Raw genomic sequence first — 15512 nt, forward strand, 5'->3', positions numbered from 1 at the left:
GCTTGTGTTTTGTGTTTAAGAGAGAAAAGTGACAAGATGAATAAACTTAAAAATAAAATACTGGGGCCTGGAAAGATAGGTCAGTGGTTAAGAGCACTGCCTGCTCTTGCAGAGGTCTTGAGTTCAATTCCCAGCAATCATGAGGTAGCTCACAATCATCTATACTGTGATCTGATGTCCTCTTCTGGTGGACAGGTGGACATGCAGATAGAGCACTCTTCTACCTAATATAAATAAATGAAATCTTAAAAAAAAATAAAAATAAAAAACCCACAAACACAAAACTGTTATCCAAAGAAGACAAGCAAATATCACCACTACCCCAAAACTGAAATCAACAAAAAGTACATCAAGCCATGCTGGACCAAGTAAAGGCCCTCAGATGCAGGATAAAAAGATTTGTGGGAATATTCCACAGATGCAGAGAGAAGAGTAAATGTTCCTGTTCACTCTCAAAGGCTTTAGGACAAATCTCCATTTGTCATGTTTTTCTTCCTGTCCTCAGTGCCAGCAAGTTAAGCAAGAACAGCACCTTAGACTCTTAGTGTCTTCCTAACTTTCATGAGAACATGTTAATTTGGTTTTAAAATCTTTCTTATGTCTATCCCTCTGGCTCGAAACTCTAGTTCCCTGTTCTTACCAAGTGTCTGTTGGGAACTGATGATCATTCAAACTTTTTTGATACTTTTGCAAGCTGGCTCTTCACATGAATGCTGAACAAATGGCTTTGAAGTTAATGTTATTGAAGATGGCTAGGGAACAGGACATTGGGTGTATTAACAGCAGAGTAACCTGAAGGAACAAATAGTAAACCTTACGTCTAACACTGGCCTGTATTTGTCTTTGTGGGTTAAAAGAATTAAAAGATTTGGGAGGAGATGTGAAAGCAAGAAAAATAGTTACACATAATGCAAAATACGGAAAAGCATTATTTAGACAAAAGATGAACCAATGCGGTACTGGGATCATATAGACAGGAGAAAAAAGAATTATGAAGAAATTTAATTTTAAAAAAGTGATACAGGGAGCAAAAAGTCAAACTAAATATTCCTGATGCTGAGCAAGGAAACAATGAGAAACTATATACTAAAATTAGAATAGCGAGAAGAGAGCTTGGTTGGACATAAGGAATAAGTTCCTGGCCTTGATGTTGAAATTTTGGAGTACACTGCCAAAACAAAGTTGCAAGATTTCCTGGAAGAATCAATAACAATCTGCACTAATTGATGAAGGCATTCCTTTGTCACAAGAAAAAGAGCTTCAATCGGATAACTTTGTAAGCCGCGGTTCTAAAGGAAAGCTGTAATAATTTACCACCTATGGGAGAGGCATGACAAGACATTGCTAAGCCCAGTGCATTTGATTTATAAATAATAGTTTGGTCTCTGGCACTATGAGGTTTTATGTGGTTAAATTTAAAATCTCAAAAGTGTGCACAAAATACTTTTTGTCATTATGATTTTTGTGACATGACTGCGAATCTGTTTCCTTCTCTATTAGATTTCAAAACATTCTTATTTAACAAAGGGTTCTTCATGGCCTCAAGTGGTTGTGAACAGAGCTTAATTTAAAGACATTGCAGACTTTGAACACTTGAGGAAGGCAGTTTCTTGTGCCCTCTCCCCATTCTAATAGGTTTTCCTATAAGCCTGTGAAAGAAAGAAGAAACACATTCACCCTGTGCCTAATGTGGGCACTATGACTCCATAGAGCATTGGTTTATGGAAACTACAGCCTCTCTATTAGCCTTTTTGGCAAGAACAGTTTTAGCTGCACATGTTGTCAGCTGTCAATTGTCATGAGGCTAATGTCTGAAGAGGGTTTTTTGGTCTATTTCTACTTCACTGGAGGTTAGAACTATGGCCTACGATATGATTGGTCAAGGTTCTACCCCTTAATATCAGCAACTGTTCTCAGTCTAGAGGCCTCTGCTGATTTTAGAATTGTGTATTCTCTATGTCTGTCACATATATGAGATTCAGAAATCACGTCCATAACTAGCCTGGGTGATGCAGTATGAATTCCAACGCCTGAATGTTTCTATTGTCTAAGACACCCTTAAAATCTTAATTATTGAGATTTATCTCAAGACACAACCTATGCCATAACAAGTTGTTCTGAGTGTCTTCAGCATACCTTGTTCAGTGTCAATCAGAACAAAGACGTCCCTATGGAACCACCAATGTTTATCCCGTACGGTGGTAATTGGCAGGAATGAAATATAATAAGGTGAAGTAGACAGGGATTTGTTCCTGTCCATCCACACCATCATATCTTTCCAGAAACCACATGTTGCTCTGCTGGGATGACCTTCCTCCATATTGTATGAAAGTGTGTCCATGTATTCTTAATTGTTAATTGCGGCAGAGCTAAGTGCTGGCAGAATATTTGGTGTTGTCCTCTCTATGGCTGGTCATCAGCTCCCTATATGTAAATGCTTGTCTTCCTTCACCTGCCCAAAAGATGATTCTCTTAGATTATCAGGTTGAAAGGTCACACAGCCTTCAATCCCAATAGGCAACCCAAAGATATGGATTGGGGTATTGGTTCAGACTGGAATGTGGGTTTTGCAGAATAAAGAGATGGTGGCTTGACTGGGGCAGGAGATAATGGCAAAAGGAAGAAGCGATGCAGTGAGAGGCGCATGGAGAGGCACAGTGGCAGCTTACATTAGAAGCAAGCGGAGAGACCGTCCCAGCAAAAGGCCAACATCTTTTAACTACATAGATATCTTCATGTCTTAATTAAACCTCAAGCGAGATCCCCTCCACCTAGGCAACATTATGAGAAATATCATAGCTCACACACAGGTCCAGATCATCAGAGGTTGTGTTGAAGACTATGGCAAATGTCGTACAGTGACTGGTTATAGAAGAACAGTTAACCCAGGCATAGTTTCCAGACACTGCTATTCCTTTTAGGTAGCCTTGGATTTCTGAGCAAGTAAGCTAAGCACAGCAATGAATGGATGTTGAAGATAATCTTGTCTTCTTGTCTCTCTTCCAAGGTTTTGTCTGTGGTTAATCGGCGGACTGATTTTCTGCACTGTGGTTACCTGTTCAGCCTCTTTTTTTTTTGTCTGTGAGAAGACTTTATCGGGGCCAGCTTACAGCATCCTACCATATTCTTCTCACTGTCTTTTGTCATCAGGCAAAGAAAGAATAACCTTCTCTTAGAGACTTGTCCAGCATACTCATTTCAAAATCTTCCTCCAAGTTTTAATATTCAATAGAGTAACAATTTGGTCTGACAAAACTAGAAATGTGGTCAGACTTAGCTTTGACATTCTGAATCTCACTTTCTCTAAACTATCCATTGGGGGAAGGGCATAATTGATATCAAATCCAGAAATACCTAAATGTGGCGCCTGCACCACTGAGGTACCGAGTCAAGGGCGAGGGACTGCAGATTTAACACACACACACACACACACACACACACACACACACACACACACACACACACTAAAACAGTGGGTCCTTCGTGCTAAGAGAGCAGCAGCAGTGGCAGCAGCGGCTGCTTTTATTCAGTATCCAAAGAGCCTTTATATAGGCGGCAAAACAGGAATGCCACTTGCAGGTGAAATCCCTCAAGAGGTGATTGCACACAGGAGGGAAAGTCCCGAGGAGGGGAGGGGTGCATTCTCAGAGCAGTAAACATGACTAGCTAACCAACATAAACACAGACACAGAAGCTGCTAAAAACAGGACATGAAACAGTAAGACAGGCAGGCAGCCCAGTCGGATCTGGTTCCTACACCTAAAGATATACTATTTTATGTTCATACAAAAGTTAGCCATACTCTCAATGCCCTTTTTATGATTCTTTCCCAAGAACTGTACTCATCATTTAAGAGTAACAAGAACCTCAAAAGCTCCCAGCTCCACCTTGAAAATTAAGTAACTGTTTCCTATAGATAGTTTCCTTTTGGTAACTTGGGCATTTTTAGACCATGGGGTTATAGAAGAGAATTTGACATGTATGAAGCAATCAAGTTCACACTCAAATGAAAATTATGTTGGTAAATTCTGCTGTTAAGTTCCCTGTCCACTATTACCTGAAAACTCAGAGCTCAGTACAAATGAAAGACTCCCTTTGTCAGGAAGGCTTCCTCTTCCCTGCCTGGGGGGATCACAGGTACACACACACACACACACACACACACACACACACACACACAAACTCACACACAAGCACACACATACACACACACACAATGAAAGTATGGACAAGGAAAGGGAGCAAAGTGAGACTTCACTATAGCTTAAACATGTTAGCAGAGGTTACTATGGCACATGTTCATTGATTCCAGAGACTGAAATGAACAGTTGATGAGGTGCATGACTAACTTGGTGGGTAGTGAGATTGTTGAATGAAAGAGAGAGGCTGTGACTTACCCTCTATTCTAATTTCCATGGTAAGAATATCTGTGACCCCACAAATACATAACTTGAAATCCAGTCTCCAATGTGATGACAGTGCAGGATGAGTAATCAGGGAATAAAGGTAGAAACTACTAGAAGAATTAATCTCTCACTAAAGCATCTTTGCCCTTTCTGTCATCAGTCGTCGCAGCCAGAAGGTGGGCATCCATGAAATGGGAGGCATTTGCCACTGAACATTTGAATCTTGATCTTAACACGCTCCACACTGTCACGCTTATGAGCCACCCATACATATGTGGTGTTGTCACACAAGCCAAAATGGACTAAGGAGTTGATACCAAACACAGATCAGAAAAACGGAGTTTCACCCATGTTGATGCAGATGAACCAGCTCCTCAGATTCTTTCCTTTCTGGATAAAAGATTAATCACATAGTTTGCTCACCTTTAACATATTTCTATAGTTCTTTTATGAACTATTTTTGTAAAATTCTTTAAAACAGCTACACAAAGTATAGCTGAATAGCCCACAACTGAATAGCATAGAATAAATAAGCAGACATCCAAATTTCCCAACTCGCCTCTTAAGTAGTCAGGTTTCTATAATATCCTATATCCCAAAACCCTAACATTTTCCATTAACACTCATCATTTCTGAGGGCATTCAAATCTCCAACTATTCAGAATCTTGTATGTAATATCAAACTCGTTCCTTAAATCATTTTCCAGTTTATTTAGCAGCTCTGAGATAAACCATTCTGGTGGCTTCTCCATTAGCTGACCCCTGGTGACCACCTGAGGAGTAACCATGCAGAGTTTTAATTGAATCTGCCCTAACACCCTCTTGGAGATTAAAGGGAAGTGCTTTCAAGACTAAAGAAAAGTAACAAGGAAGCTTAGAAGCAAAGCTCTATGAAAGGAGAGAAGCAGAGATGCCATGCAATGTTCACATCTGTAATGGCAGCATAACCCTAGAAAAGCAGTAATTCAGTTTATTCTCAAAGTTTCTCAGAGATCAACATGAGGTCAAGAGTGCCTTTCTAATCACTCCCCGATTGCCACGCAATCATTAGTGAATCCACAGATAATACTTTTTAATCTGTGACTTTAGGCAAATAGATTTGCTAAGGGAAAAAAAAGAAATTATTATATTAAGCTGGCCAAAGTCTTGAGCCCACTGGTCAAGACATTGTAATAAAAACTTCTTAGAGAACACTTGGACTTTTAATGGTGTTTTTATTTATTCTTTAAACGTTTCCTACAGACATGCAGTGTTTCTCCTCCTCTCTTCCTCTAGTCACCCCTCAGGGCCCCTGGATACATTTTCTTTCAAACCCATGTTCTCTTTTTGTTGTTTTTGTTTTTAGTAATATTTTTAACTAAGTCCAGTTATTATTGGCTGTCTGTTCACATGAATATGAAGGCCATTAACAGGCATCACACATACTTACATATGGAAGACAATTTCAAGTAGCCATAGAGAGAATTGGAAGCACTTAAATGAAGGAAATGTTCAATGTTTCAGAAAAATAAATAACAAAATCTCTCATTTTCCTTTGTCAGACAAGGAGAACTAGATTTTCCTGTACTTTTGAAAATTTTTCTATTTAGTCTCTTTTTAAATATTCATTAGTAGTACTTATATATTTCTCATCATCTGCAAAATTTTAGTCATGTATATTTTCATTTTATTTGCCTCTAAATATGGCACTAATCTCTACAACAGACAATAAAATAGACCAATGTCAGCTGCACAGTTTGATTTTATCATTTGTATTCGGTCATGCTTGACTGTCATCCAATTGAAGACAGAGAAATTCTCTCTTGCCGTGCCTCCCTTTTACTATGTTAGTATACTACAGAATGAAACAATGATGCTTTCGGTTCTTTCCTAGAGTGGGGAGAGTTTACTATCTCAAGTGTTTCTGAGGCTTGTCTTTGATTTTTACCTAAAACTCCTTTAACCCCAAGAACTTTTTCCAGTTTCGTTTCTTTAAAATCTGCTTGTCTCCTCTTCCTTCCTTATCCCACCTTTCCCTCCATTATTTCATGTCTCTCTTTTTCCTTCCCTCTCTCAATCATTGCCCTTGTCTTAGTTAGAGTTTCTATCACTATGACAAAATACCACTTCCAAAAGCAACTTGAGGAGGCCAAGATTTAGTTCAGCTTATAGTTTCACATCATAGCCCATCTCTGGGGGAAGTCAGGACAAGAACTCAAACAGGGCAGGACCCTGGAGACAGGAACTGAAGCAAAGGCTATGAGGAAGCTGCTTGCTGGCATGCTCCCTATGGCTTATTCAGCCAGGTGTCTTATAGCACTCAGGGCCAGCACCCAGGAATGGCACCGTCCACAAAGATCTGGCCCCTCCCACATCAATCATTCATCAAGTGGGAGAATTTTCACCATTGAGCATCCCTCTTCCCAAATGACTCTAGCTTTCTAGCTTACATCAAGTTGATATAAAACTGGCCACCATGGCCCCTTCTCACTTATATTTTAATATGTACAACTAAAAGAAGCCAATTTTTTTTTCTGGTAGACCTATGTGATGGCTATTCTTGGTGGTCAATTTGACTACATCTGGAATTAACACTCAAAAATGAAGGATTTTTTGCTTAATTTGAAGGAAAAAGATCCACTTCTCATCATGATCTTTGAGCTACAAAGACATGCCTTTAATCCAGACTCTTCAAACAGAAAAACAAAAAAAGACATGCCTTTAATCTGGACCTTGAGGCAGAAAGATACACCTTTAATCTATGCCACACCTTCTTACAGAAGCCTAAATAAGGACACAGAAGAAGGAGGAAAGAGGCTTTGGCTCTTTGCCTGTTTGTCCTTGCCTTCACAGACATTAGTGCCTACTTCTTCTGGAGTCCAGCATGAACTGAAGACCAACTAAGACATCCAGCCTTGTGGTCTGAGCCACTATTATATTCTTGGACTTTGCAATCATAGCCAGCCATCGTTGGATTAGCTGGACTCCAGCCTGTAAATCATTCTAATACATCCCTTTCTATATAGAGATTCATTCTTTAAGTTCTATTTCCCTAGAGAACTCTCTGACTACTACAACTTATGTTAGGGTTTGAAATCACCACACAGGTTTATGTTTTTGAACCTTGCTCCCCAGTTGGTGGTGTTATTTTTGGGAGAGTGTGGAACCTTTGGGACTATGGCCTAAGGAGCAGAAGTCACTCGCTGTGGCCAGGTATCAAAGAGGGGTAATCAATTTCAGCTTTCTCACCTTCTAAGATGTGAACAAGCTGCAGCACAAGCTTTACCCCCTTAAATAAAGCTATCATATACTTCCACAACACAATAGACAGGCCTTCAAAACCATAAGACTAAACATCTCCTTTCCTAAGTTACTTTTGTTAGATATCTTATCACTATGATAAAAAGAAGTTACTAAATTAAGTCTACAGAACCATAAATTTATTTGGCTCATTTCTCATTTTCTCATTTTATCTCAATACAGCATTGTGGTGCTCTTTTGACTAATGAGTAAAACAATTCACGTTACACTCACTACTTCACATATTTGGCCTCCAATTGCTGAACACAACCAAAACTAATGTTACATCTCTGTTATAGTCACCTTCCAGCTATCAATTTCCATGTCCCATACCAAATGCTATATATTCAACAATTCTACTGTCCAGTTCTCAAAACAAAAATCATTTGATTTGCACATGACACTTGAAACCAACTCTTTCAGCTGAAATTAAATCAATGGTTCTTCCACTTCCATGGCTGGAATACAGACACTTGCTCCCAAAGAGAACCCTCTTCACATAAACCCCATGGTTGTTGGCTGGTGTTGGCTATTCATTGTGTGACCACATCATCACTATTTTCAACGACTCCAGTTTAAACATCTTAATGGGAGGTTTAAGCAAGTGCTATATTTCAAAGACCACATTAGCATAGGGATAGGACACATCATTGCAGCCAAATACTTCAAACAATCTACTCCGTCCCTAGATCCCATATTTTCCCTATTGTCAAGTTCAAAGTATTTTCTAATTTGCAGTTTTGTACATTTGACTGTGTTATATTTAGAAGAGTGTGGCCTAATTTTCCAATATTTCAGGATTTTCTAAAGGTTATGAGTTCCCATTAAATTTTCTGTGATCAGGAAACATATGTGCAATAACTGCAACCCTTTGAGTTTTATACAGACATGACTTACAGCCTTGCATGTGGCCTATTTTATTGAGTGCTCCAAAAGAGCACAAAAGAATGCATATTTGGCATTTATTAGATTTACTATTCTATAAAGAGCACGTAATTCCCTTTAGTTAACAATGACATTCAAATATTTTCTAAATATGCTAATATATTTCCTATTATTTATGACAGTTATTCATAAAATAAATATATCTATCAGACTTATCCAAAGAAGCAGAATCAATAGAACGCACACACACACACACACACACACACACATACACACACACACACACACACACACACACACACACACACACACAGCCTCTTTAGAATAGCATGAACTGCAGTCCAAGTCCAGAGGCCTGAGAACTGGATGGTTGCTAGTGTTCACTCCGGTCCATTTCCAAAAGCCTATGAACCAGGGGCAGGAATGGTACAAGCCCAGTTGGAGGTACTGATAGTCTGGTTCAGTCAGCCAGGCAAGGAGAACAGATTCTTCCATTCTCTATATTTGTTAAGCCAGAGGGACAGATCGGTTGTCCAGCCACATTTGGAAGGACACACTTTTCTTTACTTAGCCCCCTGTTATAAATGCTGATCCCTTCTAGAAACCCTTACAGATACAGCCTACAATAATATTTAATATATGCCCAGCACATCTGATCCATAAAATTAACCATCACAACAACATTAAGAGTTCTATCTTTGTTTCCGATTTAATCTCTTCTTCCATTTATTTCATGTGGTTTTGTGTATTTTGAAGCATTCTTATCAGGTTGATAGTAGTTACATCCTAAGTGCAAGACCACTTATGTAATACGCACAAGGCCTTGAGTTTGCTCAGTAGCATCAAAGTAGGGAAGAGAGGGAGACAAAGAGGAGGTAGGAAAAGAAGGGAAGAAGGGAAAGGGGAATAGTCATGTCTCCCTATTGAGTTATCCTTTGTCATTGTGAAAATATCCCTCATTACTTATTGTAATAAAACTTGCCTTAAAGTTTACTTTTCCCAAAAGATGCTCCATCACATAACAAGGATATTTGCTCAACTATGTTCATAGCAGTTTTATTCAGACTAGCCAGAATCTAGAAATAACCTAGATGTCCTTCAACCAAAGAATGGATAAAGAAACTGTGGTACATTGACACAATGGAATAATACTCAGCTATTAGAGACAAGGAAATCTGGAAATTTGCCTAGGAAAAATCATCCTGAGTGAGGTAACCCAAGCGCAGAAAGACGTGCATGGTATATAGTCACTTATAAGCAGTGAGTGAGGTAACCCAGGCGCAGAAAGACGTGCATGGTATATAGTCACTTATAAGCAGTTATTAGCCAAATAATACAAGATAACCACACTACCATACACAGAACTAAAGAAACTAAATAACAAGGTGGACCCTAGGAAGAATGTTTAATTCTCATTCAGAAGGGCAAATAGAATAAACACCAGAAGCAGGTGAACAGGAAGGGACCCTACCATAGAGGTCTCTGAAAGACTGCAGCAAGCAGGAGATCCAAGCAGGTGCTGAGACACACAAACTCCAGGGTGTAACACAGGGAGTCTTATGGAAGAGTTCAGGAATACAAGGATCTGGAGAGCTCAGGAGCTCAACAAGGAAACCAATGAAACCAACAAATAAGGACAGAGGAGGGAAGTGATACAGAAACTGATGCACCAACCAAGGACCTTGCATGATGAGGACCTAGACTCTCTGCTCAGATGCAGTAGATAGGCAGCACAGTCTCCTTGTGGGTCCATAATATGGGGGAGTAGAGACTACTTCTGGCATGGACTCTGAATCCTACATATTGATCACTTCCCCCTGGCAGGACAGCCTTGCCAGGCCACAGATGAAGAGGATACAAGCAGTCCAGATGAGATTTGATAGGCTAAGGTCAGATGTTAGGGAGGAGAGATCTCCCTTTCTGGAGGGAGAGAGAGGATATAAGGGAGGGAAGGTGGGATCAGGAGGTAATGAGGGAGGGAGCTACAATTGGAATGTAAAATGAACAACTTAATTTTTTTCATTTTAAGTTTACTTAATCTAAATTGAGCACACAACATTTTTCTTTTCATTATTATTTATATATCTATTTTTATCTTTTTTAGTTTGATTTATATGACTTGGTATTTAATTAATATAGTGTGATCTTGTCTCTTAAAATTATATATCTCTGACATGGATGCTATTAGCCCATTTACTTCAATATAATCTGTGGTAGAAGTGGGGTTTAGCCCTTCATTTGATATTTGAACTTTCTGTTCAGCATATTACTTATTCTTGCATTACTTGCTTTTGTCTTGCTTTGCTTTGAATGTGAATTTCTCATAGTGTTTCATTTTCTTAACTGAAATTTCAGCTAAACCAATTTGCACATCTTAGTGATTGTTGTAGGAATTCTTTAGCTTATTGCAGTAAATACTCAGTCAGTATTTTATGCTCTATTTACTTCCATCTCATTTAAATTATTGCGTGTATATAGATTACCTTGAAATGTGTATTAGATTAATTTTCATGTACTGTTGTTTTAAATGATTAACTTTCTGAAAAAGAAAAAGACATGATCACTTTACTCCCCATATCCCACTCATTGCCATGTGCCTGGACTCTCTTCTCTAGGGCAACGCAGTTATTTGGCATCTTTTCTCCTCAACCTAAAGAAATTCCTTTAGCCATTTCTTGTAGGGTAAGCTAGTATCAATAAATTCCCTTGGGTTTCCTTTATTCTAAAAGTCTACATTTTGCTGCATATTTAAAAGAATAGGTATACCACTTTAAGTTTACCGTGCTTGTTCATTCAGCATTTTATGATTTTCCACTGTGCTCCAGTCTCTGTTGTTCTAGATGAAAAGACAGATATCATTAGTGCCATTGTTATTTATATGCAATATGACTTATTTTTCTGGACATCTTTCAGATTTTCTCTAAACCTTTTCAGCAGTGTATGAAGTGCTGATAGGCACTGCTCTTCCTGTTTTACGGTCTCACAGCTTTGGAGCAGTTGAAGTTGGGTAGTACTCTCTACTATGTCCTTGGAGGATAATCCTTGCACGATCTTGAAAGTGTATAAATCCACAGTTGAGCTGAGTCCAATCATAGCTTCTATGTGTCAATACCAATACAGATTTCAATAGATCAACTATATCACTTCTGTGACAGCACAGGAAATTGAAACCTAGCCAGAAAGAAACTGGACATCTTCTTAGACTGCTGGAGTTTTAATTCTAAAGTTCCACTAGATAGAGTTGAGATATAATTGTGTCTCCAAGTGCCATGACTGCTGATTTAACTCGATTCACTGTGGAGTCCTTCCTCATACAAGATTTTTTCATGTGAGGAGATGTATGTCTGTGCGTCTCTGAGGGGGACGGTGGGGGGAGCAGGAGGAGGAGTGGGGAGGGGACAGGGAGCAGGGAGAGGGGAACTAGAAAATGCAGTCTCTCAAAAACATAAAATCCTGTGAAATTGTACAACCAAAGAAAGAGAAAGACAGACAGAAAACAAAAATCTTTCAGACCTTTGACTGCAGTAATTTGTGACTGGGGAACCACAAGACCATGGGGATGCAAGACAATTATACTTTAAAAAATAGTGATGTTTCAAAATTACAAGTCTGGTTTTATTTGAGGCTTCTTCTAGTCTCTTCTTACTCTCAAGATTCCCATGGTAAAGACACTCTGGCCAGAGAATACCAGTTCTCTTCATAGTTCTTTGTGTTTCAAAGTCAAGGTGCTGTCTATCCCTGAAGTACATCGAGAGTGGACAGTTTCTCTCCCACCCACAGAAGTCTTATTTCAGCCTGCTCTGCCCCTATTATTGTAGCTACCTCAGAGATGGAGTAATTCTCCATCTCTGCCTTACAGATAACACAGGAATGGTTCTTCTGAAAGCTTTAGGTTGCATGGTTCTTTACGCCCATTGCTGTAGACATCTTTAAAGAAATGTGTGTGTGCTGAGATTTCCTGTCATGATAAAATGATAGGCTTTCAGTTGTTTTTCCATCCCAGTCAGCAGCGACACATTCTTCTTTGGTAAATTTCTAGTTTTCTCTTCCATTTATTTCTCAGTCACAACCACTTTGCCATGTTTCTGTTTGGCCATGTCTTCATTGAAATATTATATTCGTTCTTCAGTTTTTGTGTGTGTGTGTGTGTTTCTGAAGGAGTACGTGTATGAAGGACAGAGGTAAACCTCAGATGTCATTCCTTCAGAGCCATTCACTAGTATATCACTGGACTGGGGCTGACTGACACTGTATGGCCAAAGAGGCTAAGGAATCTATTTGCCTGACTTTCTCCCCTTTCCTAGAATTATAAGCATGTGAGTCCAACGTCATCATTTTTACATGGGTTCAGGCCTTCATGCTTGTACAGAAAGCACTAATGACTAAGCCTCCTCATCAACTTTCTTCTTTAACTTTCTATGAGATCACATTGCTTTTAACTTTTTCAAATATAGATAACTATTGTCTTAACTATTTTTTATTATTCTTCATATAATATACATCATTTAAACTTTCTAGGAATATATCATGCACTTGTTTATTTTTTACAACTTAGCTCCCAATACATTCAACATTTTTATTTAAGTACATTGTGGTGACACATCTTGATCCCAAGTTGATACTGACCAAGAAAATGGGGTGGGAGGAATCATCAGTGGCTGGCTCACATAGCCATGAGCCCTGTTAACTGCAATAATAACCAGTATGGCAAGATATGCCCATGGCTTCAAAAATTACATAAATGTTTCATGGTAATCAACTAGTTTGGGCTTGGATTTAAGGTCCACTCTATAGGAAGAACATATACCTGGTACTGCAAATCAGGCTGAGAACCCACGCTTGGAGTGCTCATGTGCCAAGATGGTCCTACTGCTGTCTTTTGTCAAGTAGACACAGTATCAGACTGCCCTATAAATCTGTATCTCTCTACCTACAGATTAGTGCAGCTGTCGGCCCCTATCAGAGAAGTTTCTTAGGCAGCAGTAACACTGGCTCACTGAAGAACTCACAACTGTCAAAGTGCAGAGAATAAAAGTCAGTGGGGCATTTGGGCACGAATGACACATTTATATTGCAGCTCTTCCTCAAGGCTCAAGGACCATCCCTGAAGAGAGGGTGAAAGACTGCAAGAGCCAGGCATTGCTGAGAACTAGAGTGAAACGGTGTCTTCTGAATATGAAAGGACCACTTCACTCATGAGCTCACAGCAGCTATGGCACCCAGTCTAGCATGTGGAGGGGAGGATGTCCTAATTGAGAAACTATGGGTAACTGGTGGCTTCTGGAGGATGAGGAGTCGGTTTTCTTCAAGGATGTGTTTCCTGGAAGGTCAGTCATGCCCCAGTGTCACCACACTCACAAATATATAGACAGCAAAAGCTGCAGTGGAAACAAATGTTAAGAGCATAATATTGGGGCATAGGGTGTGGTGGATCTTGAAGGGGTTAAGGAGAGGAATAGGAGGTGAATATAGTCAAAATACATTAGATGAAAATCTCAAAGAATAAATAATATGTAAAGGAGTGTTGTGGTGAGTGAGAAATAATTAGGCAAAGCAACCCGGAACTGTGATTAGGTATTACTTACTTCCTTGAGACATGATGTCACAATGCAGTGCAGACTGGCACTGAACTTGTTATGTAGCCCAGGCTGGCCGCAAACTCAAGATCTGCATCTTCTCAAATGCTGGGGATGTAGGTATAAGCAGCTATGCCAAGCTGGGTTATAATCACTCTTCTAAAGAGTCTTCTTTCTCTGTCTAAAGTTGTGACTGTACAGGTTTCTCTGCTTAAGGCGGCATTTCTCAATTTACATGCTCTAGACTACCTAGCAATAGCCTTGTTTTCTTTGTCCCTCCCTCTTGCTTTTTGTCTCTATTGGGAACTGTCAAACAAAAGAGATCACCACCACGTCCTCCCTTTGAGTGTACCTTCATCCTCTGGTGTTCTACCATGTCCTTGGCTCACCTCACTTTAATTAAATAAAAATTGGACATGCTTGCAATACTGAAATGTTTACCTTTACAATTTCCTGCTAAAGATCAGAGGAGATAGGTCAGCACCAAGCGTGGTCTTTCTTATTTCAGTCCGCATTCCTCACACTTGGCAGGCTTGTGACAAATTCAGGATATGGGATTGCAGCCATTTCCGCTTTCACTGAAAATACAGAAGAACTTTACTCCTTCCAGATTCATCACTCCCAACACAAACACTGTGGTTTTTCTGTTTAAAGGATTTGGTTCTTAGGCAATTTTTGAACGGACTAACTGGAGACAACATGTCTTTTCTCAAAAATCTTTCTGGTGTTGTCTCTCCAAATACAACTTTTATGAAGCTTACAACTAAAAAGTCAGGCAGTTGGGTTGTATGTCCATAGTGTATTTTTCTTATTCCTCTTATGCATATAACTTAAGCAGGAAAACTCTATGGAATCAATTAGAGAACATCATTCTGTAGCTAACTTACAAATAAGAACTAGGAAATCATTTTTTCCAGAAATGTTTTCCAAATGAAAATGAAGTCTGAAAATACACATATCCACCACACATTTGACTATCAAAGCACCACTAAGACTTTACTCAGAGATTCATGATACCAGTGAAATCAGTTCCCAGTCAGAGGGATCCAGCTCAAAATAATCAACTCATGACATAGGTAGGTGTTCTAAGTCCATTATTCAAATGTAGCATTCTACAGAATGACATGATTCCCATGAAGTAGTTCATGCCACAATGACCCAGTTTATCTAGGAAATATTTCCCACATTTCTGTTCAGCAATACATTACCAAGACTGAGAACTGCTTATAGCTCTTCCCACTTGAGTGTGTGTGTGTGTGTGTGTGTGTGTGTGTGTGTGTGTGTATCTAAGTAAATGTATATTGTATATAAGTATATATAAGTAAATGCTGCATACATATATATGCATATATGCATATATCCTATA

At 39.2% G+C, this 15512-nt stretch overlaps 1 long non-coding RNA gene across 1 annotated transcript in view; it reads right to left on the bottom strand.

Moving 5' to 3' along the window:
• LOC311608366 overlaps positions 1 to 14721 on the bottom strand; it is a 42417-nt gene extending 27696 nt beyond the window's left edge. Inside the window, exons 1-2 of the long non-coding RNA XR_014782933.1 lie at positions 14588 to 14721; positions 13832 to 13948 (exon numbers count right to left, since the gene is read on the bottom strand). This is a non-coding gene — a long non-coding RNA (uncharacterized lncRNA). The remainder of the gene's footprint in view (positions 1 to 13831; positions 13949 to 14587) is intronic.
• Positions 14722 to 15512: the final 791 nt, after the last annotated feature.

Source organism: Acomys minous, assembly GCF_964271855.1.
Source record: "Acomys minous genome assembly, chromosome: 11".
NCBI lineage: Eukaryota > Metazoa > Chordata > Mammalia > Rodentia > Muridae > Acomys > Acomys minous.